We start from the raw sequence: 18450 nt of genomic DNA on the forward strand, positions 1-18450 counted from the left end.
TTTACATGTTTGTGGTCAAAATCCTGGACAATATTTTGAGAAGAAAAAGAACAATTATTTGGTGGGTGATAAAGGGTTTCTAGCTGTAACTGTTGTCTGTATTTTATGCTTTGCCAAGTCCAAAGATAAGCCTGAATGTCTCCTGTTATTAGACATTTTTGGCTATCTGTCTTGTCAATCAGGAAGATTTAACATGCTCAGAATTTATCCTTACACAAGTTATTTTATTTTAAATTGTTATCTGAGTACAATAAATATGAGGCTGTCCACACTGGCCTAGACTATTTTAATTTAGAGGGTTACTTCTCATTGTAATGACTGTGGATACAATCAGACAATGCAGAAAGCTCCATATCTTATCTGCATGTTAATTCCTAGACTATTCTTCTCCTCACAGTTATTTCTTAATTGTGTTGAAAACTAAAGCTGGGTGAATGACTGATGGGGTATTTTTTTGTTTTGTTTTGTTTTAGTGGAATGGTTTTTTAAATTTTATTTTACATTAATGTAGATCTTTAATAAATATTTTTCACCAGCCTTGATTACTTTGAATTTTTGAGCCTTACTCATTTAGAAGTTTTGTCTGAAGATAATTTATAGCTGTTGCTGAAAATGTTTAGGTGAACCACCACTGAAATCAATATCTGGAAGTGTCCAGTGTGGAACATATATAAAAGAGTTAAAGTCTGTTATGATATAAAGCACCAAACAATAGCAGCTTTCCTTCAAAACACATTACTGCTGAAAATGCAGAAGTGAATAGATTTTGTCTGGCTGAGAAAGGAGTCACAGACTGTTCAAATGCATTGGGTAGGATCAAACAATTTATAGTGTGTAGGCTTAGCATTATGCTCTATTGCTCCTTAAATCACAGCTTTCTAGTAAACTTCAGATGTTTCCAAACAAAAAAAAATTAATTTATATATATATATATATATATATATAGGCACAGGAGAATAATCATCCCAATTTTCTGTGCTAAAGACTCTCAGGCTAAGAAAAACAAGGAGGTCAGACCAGAAACAACATTATCTTTAGATATTTTGACCAAAAAGAGAATTTCTTGGATTTAACACAATGCCCTAGCACTAACCTTTCCACTCAATTTGCTTGAAACTTCCCTGTTACAGGATAAAACCCCCTGGCATGATGGTGACCAGTTCTCTTCTAGCTTGTGAAAGCCTCCAGTATGTGAAAGGGAAGAAAAGTCTGTCACACAAGACGTGGTCAGCTGGTTGTGTTTGGCCCAGGGTGAGAGAGGTCATGGTGTGGCTCTTTGGTAGAGAAGGACAGAAAATGACTAAATGAAATCCCATTTCAGGGTGTCAGACATCAGAGTATTTCTAAATGTGTAGTGGTTAGAATAAAAAATCATGACTACTAGACCTGGATAGTCATTTGGCTGGAAGATTTTCATTAAAATTTACAGTGAAATCAACATTATCTCTTGAGAAATTTTAACTTTTTCATACTAGTTTGTACTGATTTTTTCCTTAAGATAAAATTTTGGACTGTTTTAATATACATTTTTCATTCCCATCTGCACAACTCCCTAGAAAATATATTTGGCCAGACATTTAGCAGTGTTAGTAAAAAAAATGTGCAGAAGGAATATCCTCATACTCATAATAAGCCATAAACATACCTATCAAAAATAACATTGACCGGTCATAAAGTGCTGTTTAGAAATAATATGTAATTAAATGTAGATATCTTAGTATTTTTCCATCCTTTTCTCATTCTATGCAATTTTATTTGGTAAATGATAAATGCAGAGGCACTAACAGCCCACACAGGCAGTAAGGTGGTTGTGTGCCTGCCCAGTCTCTCTTGTGAACATGTTCTACCCATTTCAGCAGCCTCCACACAGGCTGATGGTGGCCACTTACCTCCCTTCACCTACCACAAATAAGAGTTTTTGGTTCCTGTTTACATGCAAGTTTATGGAGGTAATTTTTGCAAATGATTATATTTTTTATGCTTTTGACTCTGCAGCTTAAGTGCATTCAGCTTTCTTTCTAGAAAAAAAGCAAATTGGAATAAATCAGAATGAATATTCTGGTTTCCTGACATACTGAAAATATTACCGGAAAAAAACACATTATACATGTATTACAACTTAAAATCAGTTTGACATTTATTAGAATTACTCTAAACTAACCCCAAGAGTCACAGAAAAGAGTTCTGCTGGAAAAAGAATTTTTTTATGCAGACAAACAGACAGCTTCTGTACTATTTATCAGTAACAATGGCACCAAAAGCAGTACTTAAAGATGGTAAATGAGGAGTGTTGCTGCACTAAGTGATGGTGCAGGTAGGATTGCACCTTTACAGCCACCTCAGTATTGCTGTGATTATACAGTCAAGTTCATAATTGGAACTGAATTAGTAGTGGGAGCAAATGTACTTTATTTTGTCAGTTGTAATCCTCTCAACTACTCTTTTCATGAATACTGAAGTGTTCAACCTAGTATCCATACTCAGAACAGGAAAATTTTACAGCCCAATATGTAGAACATTTTTGAATAGTTAATTTGAAAGAACTGTTTCTAATTTATGGTTATAATTAAATCTTTTTTACACAGGTTGCCCACTAAGGAAACAGAAACACAAAGTTGGTGCAATGTAACAATATATTTCACGGTGCATATCTTCACTGTTCTGTCTTTCTTTGGTCTTCAGACTGAGAGTTATTTAAAAGTGACTTGGAGTCTGGATCTCAGACTGGCATGAACCGCTCAAACAAGCCAGAAAATTTCCTAATTGTGAATAATTAATTTGTTCCATGCTATTATTGCCATCAGATATTTTCCCATTTCTCTTCTGTTTCAGTTTTCTGTGATGAACAGAAGTAAATAAAGTCAAAACCTGCTCATCTGTACATGGTGACTACAGTGGGAATTTCTCTGACTTCATGCCTTTAAATTAATCTCTCCACTCATGATGCTCACATACTCCTGGATGACACCCTCAGACTCCTTTTTGTTCACATTATTACCACAGCAGAATAAAGGCCTACAGTATTTCATTTCTTGTTACTGTTGGGTTTTTTTTATTACATTGAGCACAGAAGCCTTGACTGCACAAAGGCACCTGTTATAAAACCATACGCAAAACGTAATCTCTGAGTCAAAGGACTTGTGCCATAAACTAGGAGGAAACAATAAGTAAAAAGGAGGTAAAAGTGACATATCCAAGGTCAAAAATATTCCTGTAGACCTTCCTGTTTCTCTTCTTGAGCTCTATTTAAGGCATTTATATAAAACCTGGAATATTGTGTGCACCAGATTAAGTGGCTGGTGCACACAATATGATGACTACTTTGAAAACAGAGGATGTTTCTACCCACACAGTAATCTTTCAGAGAGACTAATGAGGATGTGTATGAAACATCTGCTGCTTGCCTTCCATTAGATGAAACACTTCTGAAAATGGGAAATCCCTCTTAGTCAAAGGAAAATGGGATTATAATAACAATGATCATCTGTGAACTGGAAGCCAAAATTTAGTGCGGTAGACAAGTCCAATGCCATTTTAAACATCAGCCACTGAAAAGACATAGAAAAACCTGTTACTTCAAACAAAGACTCCAGTGTTAAAGGAAGCTGTTTGTAATGAAAGATGGACTTGATACAAGGCTGATTTCTATTGTAAATGGAATATGTTATAATCTTCTTATTGGAAACAACTTTGCTGCACCTTCATGCCGAATTTCCCAAAAGCTCACTGAAAATAACTGTGGAATATAGTGCCAGACAATGTTTGACATTACCTAGTGAAGACTCAGGAAAAAGAAAACTTGACTGCTGATAAAAGTGCAGCCAAACAGTCATCCTTGTCCCCAGACCCATGGGTTAACATGTTTTGGGTAGTGCCCATGGCCAGCGATGTGCAAAGAAAGGATGAGACCAGCACTCTGGGCAGCTCTGATGAGCAGACACCCCTTTGCAAAGGCCCTGGATAGACACTGCCTTTGGCATGAGCTTGGTTTGGGGCTTGAATTTGTGTCCAGAATCTGTCACAGGATCTGATAATACTGTTTCCGCTCTGAGTAAAATACATTATTGTTCCACTGATGTTTACTTTCTCCCAAATACTTCCTCTTTATTTTCTCCTAGGAAGAAAGTGGGAATGTTGTTGCTGAAATAGCCTGTGAAATTAAACTATATTAATGAGATTCATATTATCTGACTGATTCTCACAGTATTCTGAGATACTTTGGAAAAGGTCTGGAACCTAATTTAGCGATATTTGTTTGGCTGGGTTTTTTTTAAATTGTGATAAATATCCAAATAACATATTTTGTTTTTATGAAATCCATTAATTTTGAATATTTCTTATAAACTCTCCCTAAAAATAATGTTAGCATTAAAATTATGTCTTTCAGCAGCTTTCTGAGTAGTTCTGTAGTTTGTTCAACAAATATTGCTGAAATGGCTGTGATCTTAGGAACCTTTATTCGTGTCTGACATTCTTTCCCTGTAACTAATTATTTTTCAGACTGTTTTAATTGCAGGGTGTAGGATGCACTCTTTGTAACTGCTAAGTATTAGAAGGGGACATACTCTGCAGATCATTAAATGTGTTACCAGGAATAAGCATTTTTCTGAGACCAGTGATATTTATCAAAATGAGTCAATGTGTTTGTTGAGGGCAAGAGGCCATCTCCAGGAAATGTCTCCCAATAACTGCTGGCATGGTAAGAGCTGTTAATTATTTAAGGTGATATGGAGACCATAGATCTTCTCAGGAGAAATGGATTTCTTGTTTCTTTTATTTACAAACAGGATGCATTAAAAACCCTGAGTTAATTGCATTTGTTTTTTAAACAATCCCAGACTGAGAATTTTTTTGGTAGCCTGCAAGCATTGCTAAAGAGAAGGCAAGTAAGAGACATCAAAATATTATGCATATTTCATGGCTTCCTATCAGAACACAAAGTGATGCAAAATAAAAGTCTTAAAAGGTTTGAACATCTATGTTCAAACTAGGCCAACATCACTGTGTACTTACAAAGTCATTCAGTAATGAGACTACCTGTAAAACCTAGGTCAGAGGTACTGCTTTGCAGTGCTGTCAGGTAAAGCTTTTGTTTTCATTCTATCTGATTTTGGCAAAGCAAAGGCTCATGCTCTCTGTGAATGTCCAAACCCCAGGTGACAAGAGCATGTCAGGAGTGATCAGGGGTCTGGAATCCTGTGAGCAAAGACCAAAGGAATTGGGACTTGTAGCCTAAGGAAAAGAAGATTGAAGAAGTGACATTGTAGCAACTTTGCTGGGTATAAAGATATCCCTGGAGAGAGCTACTTCCCTATGTCCAGGGTAGATAAACAAGAAATAATGGGATCATGTTATATAAAGCAAGGTTCTATTCAGAAATAAGGAAAACATTTCTAAAAAACCCTAAACCAAACAAAAAACCCCAACCAAACAATCAAACAAAAACAAGCAAACAAAAACCCCAATCACAGCATTGCATTGGAATGAAGCTTGTCCAGTGTAATTTGAACTATCACTTCTCAGAGGTAACAGACATAATAGTTCTTGCCTTGAGGGATGTGGCTTCATCAAGCTCTATTCTAGACCTTTTTTTGCAAGGCATTAATGGAGGAAATCCACCTGGGAACCAAAATAGCATTTACCAATGAAAATTTAACCAAATTAGGTCTGATTCTAGTAGAAAGTTTCAATTTTTGTCGCTTTTGGGGTGTTCTCTTGGGTTTTAGAGGGGGTTGCTTATTTGGTTGGTTTTTGTTTGTTTGGGGTTTTTTTCTGTTTGGTTTTTCTTTGCTTGTTTTTGGTTTTGTTATTGTTGCTTCTCTTCAGAATAATCCTTACCACCAACTGAAGAGCTTTGTTTTTGGAAGGGTCCAAACCACTCACTTTGATCACCACTAAGGGGTTCGGCATCGGAGATCGCTGCAGAAGGTCAGCAGGGCGAGGCTCCCTGCGGTGCTTAGGAAACCCTGCCTAGGTTTACCCAGAGCTGCCGGCCCTATGACACCCTGGGGGATAGATAGAGTTTGGCAGCGCTGGGCGGTGTTTGGGAGGGCCCGGAGCCCCAGGCCGGGTCCCGGCCGCCCAGGGCGCGGGCGCGGTGCAGTACCCGGGCTCGGGGCTAGATGGCGCTGCAGCCCGCCCGCAGGGGAGCCCGGAGCCTGGAAAGGGAAAACCCGGGAATGGTCTTTGACCTCCCCTGTTTTCTCCATCACCTCGGCTCCTTTGGTTACTGAAAGGATGCTTTATTCCGATTTGCCCCGCATTACTAAGCTCGCATATTTTGTGGGGTTTTACAGTGTTTTCTATTTACAGCAAGGCTAACTAAATATATTTTGATGAGGAGACAATTTACCAAAAGCTGGCATTTTGGGAAGACTAGCATTATTCAGGGGGAAAAAATAGAGAACTGTTAAAGTACTTTAGTTCAACATTTTCAGAGGAGATTTTTTTTTTTTTTTCCAAAGAATATATTTACTTAAAGACTTCTTGCTTTTACATTGGCTTCTCTGATGTTTACTTGGCTGGAGAAGGGAGAAATAAAGTTAATAGCATCTAAAAGTGTAAAGTGTGCTCTGCACCAAAAAATCGATTGGAATGGTTCAGATAAAATGAAAAAGGACTGGTTTATACTTTTCCTGGTTTCACAAAGCAAATAATGTAACAAAGCTAACACATATTATATGGAATATACAATCAGTCAAAAATCACTTTCCCTTGTTTTTTGGTTTTATCCAATGTACACATTCCCTTTTTTCACAGTTAGAGTAACTACAATTTCCTACAGTAACTACAAGTTTACTACAGTAACTACATTTTTGTGCGGTTTAAGTTCATCCCATGATGTCTGCTGAGGCTTTTTTTAAGAGACCAATACAAGGTTTAAGACATATTGAAGAGAAAAATGTTTTATCAAGGAAACACATTAAAAAGTCTTACAAAGTTCAAATGTATTGCACTTCTGATGAGAAAATTTGTGGTGTCAGATTACAGGTAGGACTCAAGGGATAAAATTTATTCTTAGATGAATAATTCAAGTATTTACAATAAGAATAAGAGAATCATTCTCAAAGTAATTACCAATTGTTTGTATATTATGTAATTCTGAAAGCTACTTAAAATTATAAGAAGTTGAAATCTAATTTGTTTGATGACAATAAAGTCTGGAATAACAACATTTGTCTGAGTAGTTTGAGGGAATTTAACATTAATTAGTTTTAACTAGGAAAACAACAAGACTGGCTATAATTCTGTGGAGACAAGCTGTAACAAACATCCTTGTAGGTCAGATTCAATTAATTTGCAGTCAAAAGAGCATGAAACCACACTGTGATTTAACAAGCCAAAAGTATGACAGAGCTTCATTCATGAAAGAGATTGATCATACTGTTTCCATCATCGGCATTATTAGATAGCATCAGTTGTTTTCTGAACCGTTTACCAATTAATTGCTTCATTTTTTCAGGCATAGAACTAGATGGTCATTTTATTAATATCTATATATCTCATGCACCACTGAAATTATCATTCCTGTCCCTCTATGAGGTGAAGTAGGTGTCAAAGATGGGACGATCTTAATAGCCGCAAGAAGAAAATTGCTCAGAGAAATTCATATGATGAATGAACACTTACTGATATGAGCATTTATCTTGGCCTGGTGTTTCCTGTGACCATGAAATCTGAGAGAGGGAAGAGTTAAAACTCTGCTCATGCTGGCACAGACCAAACACTAGTTATTGATGGTTACCACGGTTCCAGGTCAAAACAGGGCTAATAAAGTCATTTTGGGTTTAGATTGGAATTTAATTTGCATGGCAGCAGCAAGTCTTTGCCTGACATACAGCAGATGTGTCTTTTAACAAAAAGGGTTTTAATCCCTTTGTGCTTAATGAATTCTGTGTTCGGCTGTGGTCATATTTCATTTATTGTGTTGTGAAATGGGACAGCTCACACTAGAGTCATTGTATTCCAGTAAGGTCAATGCAAACTTTCTGTTATCTGTATCATGACTTCAACCAAGGGACAGTGCTCAAGCCAGTAGAGAAAACTTGAAAATTAATCTTGATTACTTAAGAAAAAATTATAACAAAATAATTCTTTACTTTTGCCTGGGGGAAATCCATGGCATTTTCTTTGCTCTGTTCCTTCTAAAAAGGCACTTTACTTCTATATAATGTATTTGAGAAACAGCAGCATGTTCACCTGAGAAATTCAATATGCCTCAATCTCTGGTCTGGCATACTATACCCCTCTTGATGTGAGTTTTCACCCAAACCACTTTGCCATCTCCACCTGATTGGACAACCTCTCCTAAAACAAACACTTAAGCTACTCTTGGCAAGGCCCTCAGTGGAAGAGAATCCCAGTGCAGACTTCTGTCCCACTGCCTGTTTGCAGATTTTATGTAAGGAATGCACATACTGGGATAAGCAAAGACTCACTAGAACAAGGACTAGGACATGGTTCTAATTTATTGCTGGCCAACTTACTGCTGCTGGCCAAATGTAGTTCTCCTTTACATACTGAATTTGTATGTCAAACACTTCAAACACACTTCAGTGAATCGAGTCAATAGCTGTGCTCCCCTCTTTCCTTTTCCATTCAAGCAGCAGCTAATTGGGATACTGGGATGCTTCCTCTGGTATCTGGGCATGAAGTGAGTCAGACCCTGAGGAGACTCATCTCAGAAGCAGAGGAAGACATTGCACCCCAGTCTGTGTCCTCCTGCACGACTGTGCTGAGAACTGATCTGGTTCCCATCAGGGCCATGGAGGGCTGGCCAGCAGCAGAGGCTGGAGGGCTCCTGCATGAACAGCCCTGAGCCAGCAGCCCTCGTGAGGAGCTTTAGAGAGAGCCCAGAATGGGCAGATGAAGCTGCTTGTGAGCACCCACACAGGTGATTTACTGACAGTGAGCTGTTAGGCAGAGCTGACTGTGGGCTTTGCCTCTTTCACAGACACTGAAGTACCCACATCAGCATTGTGAGAAGCACAGTTTTTCACAGAAGAATTTAATGTGTGTGGCTTGGCACATACCACCCAAGCCCGTGAATCTACTCAAATGGTAATTCCACAATGTGAGTAAAAAACTTACTTGTTAAAGATAATCTACCTCTGGATGATCTGGACCTTTCTCAAGAAAGGCCTTGATCGACCTCAGAACAGGTTCATATTTACAGACTTTCTACTCAGCTGAAAAATTTTCTGTAATGGCCTTTAAGGGTATGTGTTTCTCAGTCACTCTTTTGTTAGGTGCAATGTGAGCCTTTGTGAAAAGGCTACATAATAACTCTTGATATTTACGGTTTCACAAAGGTTTCCATGAACTCTGGATCTATTTGAAAAGTAAGAGTTATTATGGTAAGAGTTACTATAAAAGTATCTGTTGTCAGAGAGTCCTGCATAGGTAGAAAGGAGAAAAATTCTCTTTTCTGTAGAAATAGAAAATATGTCCAGTGATAAAATGTACCATAGATAAATAAAAGTTCAAAATAAAGAAGGAATTCCCAGGTTAATGTTGATAGGTCAAGCTAGGTTACATACTACTCACTTTAAAGTGTTTTCCAGTGATGCTGCCCTTCTTTGACTGTGAGAAAATCTGTGATTTTTGGGGGGGTTTTGAGTTTTTGTAGCTTTTTTGTGTGTGTATGTGTGTGCTACTTCCACTGCTGGTGCACCGCAGATGTGTAAGTAACAATCAAGGCCTCTTACAATTTTAACTTTCATTACACAAGTTGCCCGGAGCACAGACATTGATATCTCCCTCCTGAAAAATATCACATAAAATTGAAATCTTCTCATCTCAGTCCTGTTCCAACATGTATTTTAGCCCCACACTAAACTTGAAACCTTTAAAATAAGAGATTTGCTTGGTACAATTTTAGATGCTTTCCATAGCAGAAAGTTAAAGTGCTTCTAAGATGCAGTGAGCTGTCTGCAGAACACATACAAAGTCTACTCGAAAAGCATAACATTAGGGCAGTAACATGCCTCATTTCAGAGCTAAATCTATCAAGATCTGCAGAAATAATGTTAGAAAGTCCTTCATTGGTAGGAAATGTAATCACCTCTGAAAGTGCTAACCCCTAGAAATGCTGAGCTAGGGAATTTCAAACCTTGATTGCAATCTCATTATGAACAAGCTGCATGATCTTCCATACTTGTAAAGTGAGCCCAATGCCTTGCACTTGGTTGCAAGATTGCTGCATGCTGTCAGGGAAAGAGGTATCAATAGAGGCACATGAGAGTTCAGCTCCGAGCTGTACCAGAGAAAGCTGTAAAGACTCACAGTTTATTTACATTAAAATATTTTTGGAGTAAGATATGCAAACAACGGTAAAATATGAAGAAAGTAAATGGTGAGCAGAAGGTGAGCAGTATGTTTGGGAGCTGTGAAAGAACTGAAGGAATGCCAGGCTTGGATTAATTTCTTATTTGCTATGTTTCCTAGCTTAAGAATAGAATAAAAATACAAACCACATAGATCTCTTTGAAAAAGTAGACCTTGAAAAGAAAAAAAAAAGCAATTAGTCTGAGCAGGAAACACTAATATCTGGGAGCTACTCCATAGAGGAAGGAAAGCCTCCTGCAGATGACCTTAAAATTGCTTGTGGAGAACAGAATGGGATGGGTGATAGGGAGAGAGAGGATTGGAAAGGGGAAAGACTTACTACTTTTCTCCTACAGTTTATTCAGTGTAAAATAAGAATGCTGCACCCATGCAAAATGTTCCATTTAAAGGGCCAGTCTTTGGCAAGATTAAATCTTGGAAGATGCTAAGCTTCTTGCATCTTTTGTTGGCTGCACAGTAGCAGGGCATGTTGCAGTCCTTTTTATTTTGCAGCTGGTCTCTGGAGAAAATGAAAAAAATCACACTGAACCATGTAACAAAACAAGACAAATGTAAAACAGGAAAAAACTGAGCAGATACTGTATAACTCTTTCGCAACTAGATCTTCTGTCTGCTTCCATCGTGTCCTTACCAAATTAAGCTCATCAATTAGGCAGAAGGATGCGCAAAACTGGGAGTACTTGAATTTGACTCATTGCCATAAAAGCACAAGGCAAATTTTCTATGTACCAGAGTTTGTGTTAGAGTTCCAGTAGGAAAAAAGGAAGAAAGCACTTCACCACATTAATCATCTTAGGAACCTCCTGGCCTTTAAGCACTTTCTTGTAAAACATGTGGTCTAACTGAAATATTCATAATTCAGTGAGTAGTTTTAGTGAAATCAGAATGATTATTTTTAGAAATGCTTAGCAACTGGAACAAGGGAAAATCTTCCCAAAACCAAATGGATTGTCTTTTTCAGAAAAACACAGGTGTTTTCTATACTTGAGGACCACAAGTGTCCTTAAGCAGAGACACAGAGGAATGCAAAGGCATTTTTACAAATATATGCACTATTAATAAATGACCTTTTATCCAAGTATTGCCTGGATGAATGAATAGTTTAACTGTGCCACCACTCACAATGCCCACAGGATAGCAGGAAGAGATCCTGTTTTCTCAGAGGTGTTAGTCATGGTGGAGATCCAAGTGACACTCTGCATGCCAGGTCAGGCCTGTAAAGATATTTCTGCCCATAAGTAATTCCACATTCAGCTCATGCCAGCAGACCTGGTTTACGAGAGAGCTGGCTGGGGAGAGTTCTGCCACCAGCACTTTGGATAAGTGACTGTATGAGAAGCCAAATGCACTGTTCATTTGTGATTTTCTCAAACACTTCCAAGTAGTCATAACATCCACAATGAAAAATTGCACACAACAGATCTGGATGGCAGCATCAGGTATTTAAGATCTGTGTTCTTGCTTTGTGCTGGAGCAAATAGCAGTACTCTAAAAATGTTTTCACAAAAGCAGAAGTGAGTTGAGATATCTGCTGTGACGGTTCCTCATTTCAGTGTGTGCCAATGTACAAGGTGCAGAGCTGTGTGAGAACTAATTCATTCCCCATACAGAGTGCTCTTGTTCAAATTAACTGATCACAAATATCCCAAAATAAAACCTAGGGTTCATAGACAACTTATATGGATTGACCCAGGTCAAGGACACACCAGCTGGAATGCGCACAGGCTTTGTCTGGCATTTGAAAAAAGTTTAGGCTAAAAAGAATAGCACAGAACCTGATGAAAGTTTTCAAAGCAAAATTCTTTTTCAAAACAAGGTATGCCCTAAAAGGTAGCAATTGTTGTTTTACTGGAAGCATTCCTATTCTGTCACTGGTGGTCATGCAGGTGAAGGACTTAAACCTTTTCTATGTCCAGGAACAGAGCTAATAGACAGGATGTTGTCCCTGGTTTGTTCTTTCCTGCCTTAGTGCTTGGCTGACTGGAAGCTTTCCAGTTTCAGGCTTAGCAAAAACATGTTAGTCAAATGAACTTCATCCAAAATAACCTAGTCAGCTTTAACAACCATGAAATTTCTTTAATGTCTCCACAGTGCATGATTGTTTGTAAGAAATGTAACTAAACTACAGCACATTTTAACTACACTTTTCAATATATAATTATTTTACTGGAAGTATGTGAAATCAATGGCAGTGCTGAAAACAATTCTCCTTGACTCAAAGGTAATATGTAGTACCTGATCATTAAAATGTGAGCAGCAACTAGAGGGGTGCCTACAAGATGAAACGGGAAATAAAGCACAGATTTCATTTTTTAGTTAGCTCATTGTTTTAATTATGATTTTTATAAAAGTCTTTTCATATAGGATATTTATTGCTTGATCACTACATATTAGGTTTATTTTAAAAAAAGGAAAAACAGTTTAATTTTTAATGTATGTCACAGAATACATCATCAGGAAAGGGCTGGGTTTATTTGCCCTCATATCCTGCTTTGCTGACTTCTACTTTTCACTAGCAATATCCTATAACCAATTGTGGGGGTTTTTTCAACTCCTTTATAAACTGATAAGAAAACATACTCACATTTTGAGCTTCCTGGCAATAAATTTTTTAGGAAAACTAAGTTTGATTGGCCCATTTCAGGGACACATTATAAATCAGACAATCTGTCTTGGTTCCAGGTACAGGTGAGGGGCTGTCTCTAAAATGTGTTATTTGTTGCATAACAGAATTGTAGACAGATGACTGAAAAGGCTTTGGAGCTCAATTTATTCCAGTTTTCCTTGCAGATTTGACTTTGGAAATGAAGGACCCTGACTGGAAAAGTCACTGAAATTCAGAGGCCTGAAAACAAAAGATCTTTGAGCTCTCTGAGACAGTTCTGTTTTCTCAACCATAACAGCGTGATGCTATTAAGCAGTGTCTTTGATCTGCAATAAGCATATCTAATTTGAATTCACTTGAAATTACTGCTAGTATCAGCTAAGCCTTTGTGCATCTTCCAGATTGCAGGAATATTATAATATAAAGAATAACTTCAGCCCAATCAGGAATACTTGAATCATATGCTTTTTTCTCTTCAGCAAATGTCATGTGCTGCAAATGACAGCACTTCAGGAGTATCACTAAACCAAAACTGAAATCTGTCATTCACTCACCTGTTCTAGGCAAAAAAAACAGAACAGAACAAAACAAAACAAAACAACAAACAAAAAACCCCACAAAAAACAAAACAAAACAAAACAAAAAAAAATCTGTTTTAAGGACCCTCTCTCCTGTGGTAAGAACTTTGCATAAAGCAAAATATTGTATCATTAAAATTTCCTCTGGAGGAAATGACTCAAACGCAGTTTTCCTTGAACATTTGCATATAAGTATGACTGCATAATGAGTATTTCCTTACCCAATACACACAGACTATCAGGATTTCTTCAGGATAGTCATGCATCTTAGTAAATGACATGGAAAAAAAAGAAGTAACAGATAGAAATTTCCATACCTTTCTACTATTTTATCATACAATTTTTAAAATTCTTTCAGATATGTACCACATTTTTTCTGTCAAAATATATAACTGTTAAATATTAACAGGCAATGTTTATTTTCTCCTGTCTCTTTTCTCTTTCCAGCAAGGAGATTCTTACTGGGAACTTTGCTTCTTGCTCTTTGTGTGACCTGCTATAATCATCTCAGTCTTCCTTCAGAAGGACCCGGGAGGACTCAAGATTTTGTACCGTTGAGAGAAGGCTTAGTGATGGTAAATTTTTAGAGTATCCGTGATAGAAAAAGATAATAGGCTCTTTTCTTCAGAAAATTTGTAATAATTTTACTCTCTCTTCTGGCCTTTTATAATTTTAATTTTTTAAGGCACTTTTAGCACAAAGATGTTACAAGTTATTCCTGCAAAGTATGTGGGCAGTAGAGGAGAGGGGTAGACTGTTTTGGTACTTAAGTTCTGGTTGAGGTTTGAGCTGATTTAGGATTTCATACTCATGAATAGTTGAGTTTTCAATTTATTTAATGAGGAAATCCATGCTCAGACATTTTATATTCTTAATTCTTCCAAAAGTTCCTTTTAGATTTTTTTTTTAAATTATTTTTCTTTCGCTGTGATAAGTCACACAATACTCTAGAAACAGAGAGAACACTTTCCCTTTTCTAGACCTGATCAAAGCCCTTCCAACAGTAGTTGCTGTGTTTGAACACAGAAAAGGTTTATAGCTATACTTCCAGTGCTATTCCTCTTCTAAGACTCCATGGAAACAGGAGTCTTTTTCTGTCTAGTGACTATGCAGCAGAAGGATAGAAAAAAATAGTGGGGTGACATGTAATGCCCTTTCCTGTTGCTGTCAAGATTCCCCAGGGAAAAAAATAAAAAATCCAAGCAGCACATTCCACATATTTTTTGGTGTAGGCCACCAGTGACTGGAGCTAAGCAAATTTTCAGTGGAGTTGTCTTACTATGGTGGTGGCAGGATTTTGGGGACAGCTCATTGCTCCTCTTCAACACAGTGAAAATATGCCTTCACAGCAAGAGCTTTCTTTCACCATGTAGTCCCCAAAAGACATTTCCTCAGACAAAATCCTCTGATTTACTCATAAGATTTGTTTTACCATAAAAATATGGTAATCAGGAGATGGAGACCATGGAATATCATTCTCAGTAATGAAGCACAGAATGGAAATGGAAAGAAATGTGAATTATGTCTTTTTTTCCTAAATATCAGTCTCGGAAAAGTGTACTTTTTTTAAAAAAAAATCACACAATAGGAATAGTGAGAAATACAAAATAAAGTCTTCTGCCTGATTGGTGTTTTAGAAAGGCAGCAACAGGTGAATAAATTCAGTACCAGAGATGTGCAAATTGAGTTCAGCCTGGAAATAGACATATAGCAGTCACTTATTAACTATGGTGCTCCTTTCCCAGTGAGAGCACAGGCTGGCACAAATCGCAGAAGAGTAAAAAAGATCTGTGAGTAGGTGTGCAACAAAGTCAAAGGCCTTTTCCTGGTTAAATACAGAATCAGAGTATAATTTGGTATAAACCCAATTTATGGCATCTTAATTAGAGATCTGATTCTATTTCTCAGTACTTAGAAGCTGCTCAAAGCCTTTTCTCCAGACAGACAGGAGTTGTAGCACAGGAAAGCAGTCTGAGGTACATCAGGGTATGGAGATCTATAAAGACTTCACAGTGCAAGGTCTGTTGTAGTGTAGTTCTCATGGAAGCCAATACCAGCCCTCTGCCATCTCCTTTCCCTCAAATTGGATCCAAGCAGTCCTGAGGGAATCCTTGACTTCACTCAGTCCCTCTTTCCTGTCACCTGTTTGCAGCCTCCAGCTTCATCACAGCAGTGCCCTTGCTGTGGAACCCAATAGCTATAACTGCTCATTATCAGTAAGAATATTTGGAAAGAAAAATAATTTATTTTTTCAGTTCCATCAAAACAAACAGAATAAATGCTTTTCCAGAACTTCTTAAAAATTTTAAAAATTAATAAAAGACATCAAAGACTTAAGGAGACCTGGGTAGAGTGAAGGTACATATATTTTTTGTCTTCATTGCTCCTTCAAATAGTTAAATCTGCAGCAACCCACCTCCTGCAGCATTTTGAATTAAAAAAAGAGGAGGAGAATCCCCAGCTGCTGTTGTCAGCAAGACAAATCTACCTGTGCAATTGGAGACCTCTGTCATTTTTGCTAAGAAAGAACTGCAGTATGTGCTCGATACAGATGTGGCTTGTGACACACACAGCTGTGCTAAAAGTCCTCCATTGCACGTAGGGTTCCAATATTTGTCTGAAATTGGCAGTGTTTCAACTGAGGGTAGACTCTAAAGCAGATGAAGATTTCCAGGAAGTTTCAATAATATATAATGAAACTACTCTCATGCTACACAGCAGACAACCAGCATACATGCACTGTACTTTACAAGATCATCTTTGCTTTGTAACATTCACTGCAGGAAGATTTAAAATTCAATCAATTCCCTCTTCTTGGACTATAGAATCTCTGCAAGAAATGCAAGGATCTCTTTTTCATGGAGGTGAGGTTGAATTTAAGGAAACAAATAGATAGTGACATCCACACGAAAGAGAGAAAAACTTCGAAGTGCAGAGGCTTCCTACATTCAGAACAGAAGGCAATACCTTTTGTTCCTTCAACTTTTAATTCCTAACATGGAAATATGTAGTATAGTTGTTTATACATAACATTATACATATACATTGCACATAAATAATGATTCTATGACATCCCTGAGGAAGGAGGCACTGAAGTAAGAGATCTCTGAGGCAAGTAAGAAGCAATTCAATGAAGCTCACATTTAATTATCCTCTCTGCTGGAGTTCCTCACAAAACTCAGCCAAAGAAGTTCCTCCACCTTGAATGACTTTCAACTACCAGAAATACCAAAAATGCCAATAGGCAGAAAAACATCTATTTGTGTAAGAGAGAAGTAAAATTTAGTGGAGAAAGCCCCTGAACACTGTTCTGAGCCAGATTGTTGACAACAAAAATGTATAGAAATTTCAAAATAAGAAATAAATATGTAATATCTAGAAGGATCTTCATTCTTCAGGAAAAAAAATAAGTGACTTTTGGTTTCTAAATATTTTTATTCACTCTTTTCTCTATCCCATCTAGTTGTTATTTGAGCCTTGCTGAATGCAGGACAACTGCAGCTCATGAAAAATGTGAGTTATTACAAGATCTATTTGTTGGAAGCATTATTCCTGCTTTTAAGTCAGAGAAAAAAAAAATCCTTTTTTTCTGATCCAGATGAGACTTATTTAATGAAAGAATTACTTATATATAACCCAGCAATTTTATTGGAAGAGAAAGGTTATTTATAAGTAGAGTGCATAGAGTGGAGTTCACCTGTAGTGTCCTTTAGTGTCTGTCTGAAAAAAAAAATGTAGAATTGCTCCTAAGACTTTTCCAGATGCACTTTTATTTGCTAGCAGCAAGCACAAAGGCACTTCTGGGAAGGCACTGGTACAAACACTGATATGAGTAACCTAGGTATACAAAAAGGGTGTTTGGCTTTGTGGTTTTAACCCTTCTGTGTCCCACAGGGGTGTGAGGGTCAGCTGTAAAATCACCCAAGGCCCTCCACTTCAGCCCCTGTGGTGAGATGTGTGTCAGAGAACTGCCAGAAACAAACTGCAGTGAGGCTGTTCTCTGCAGGGACAGCAGGAGCTCAGCACCTACTGTGTGATCCAGGAGATGTGATGAGCTCAGGAGCAGCAGCCTGAGCCCTGCAGCAATCACTCCAGCTGCTGCTATTCTCATGGCACCAGAACTAGAGTCTGTATTTCTTTATTCATGCACATGTGCAGTAGCTCAACCTGGAGAGATATTTCCAGTCAAGGAATGTATTGGTGCTTATTAATCCCAGCAGTGAAGAGAAATTAGAAAGAGATCTGAAGCTGGGTATTGCACATTCAAGTGAGTGCTTTGAGAAGGATAAAAATCATGGGCACAAATGTGACCTTTTCTTATGTGTGGCACAAAGGAGTCTGGAGAATACTTACTGAATGTATCCCTGGGGGGCTTATCAGGAGTATCTGCCCCAGTTCTGGAGTATATGCAAGGTGTAAATTGCTGCCAATTCTTCCACTGGTTCACATGCACTCTGGAGCAAAAATGCAGATATAAAAAGCTGTTGGGCATCTTTAAGTTTAAGTAGGAAATAAACAAGGTTTTTCAAGATGTCAAATGCACTTAAAATCAGATTTCAGTATCCTAAGTAGTTACTAGGCAAGCAAACCACTGTGCAGACACCCATCTAAATAGTTAAAGCAGATGAAACCTTTAACAAAGCATATGCTTGATGAAGTTGCCAAAATGAGACCTTTCAAAATTCCTTTAAAATGTTGCCAACAGGAGGGACCAAGAATCTTCGGAGCACAACTAGCAATAGTGCAAGCCCTACAGTCTGTCATTTGCTTTATTCTGAAGGGCCTGGTGGGAAAGTAAGGGACACGACAGCTGTGCCCAGGCTCTTCTGCAGAGGCAATGCCAAGTATCTGACTCCTCATGAGCAGGCATCCCACTTCACCTTTAGCATATGGGGGAGCTGTGTGCTTTTCTTGGGCTTC

Source organism: Zosterops lateralis (assembly GCF_965231275.1).
Source record: "Zosterops lateralis genome assembly, chromosome: 5".
NCBI classification, from domain to species: Eukaryota; Metazoa; Chordata; class Aves; order Passeriformes; family Zosteropidae; genus Zosterops; species Zosterops lateralis.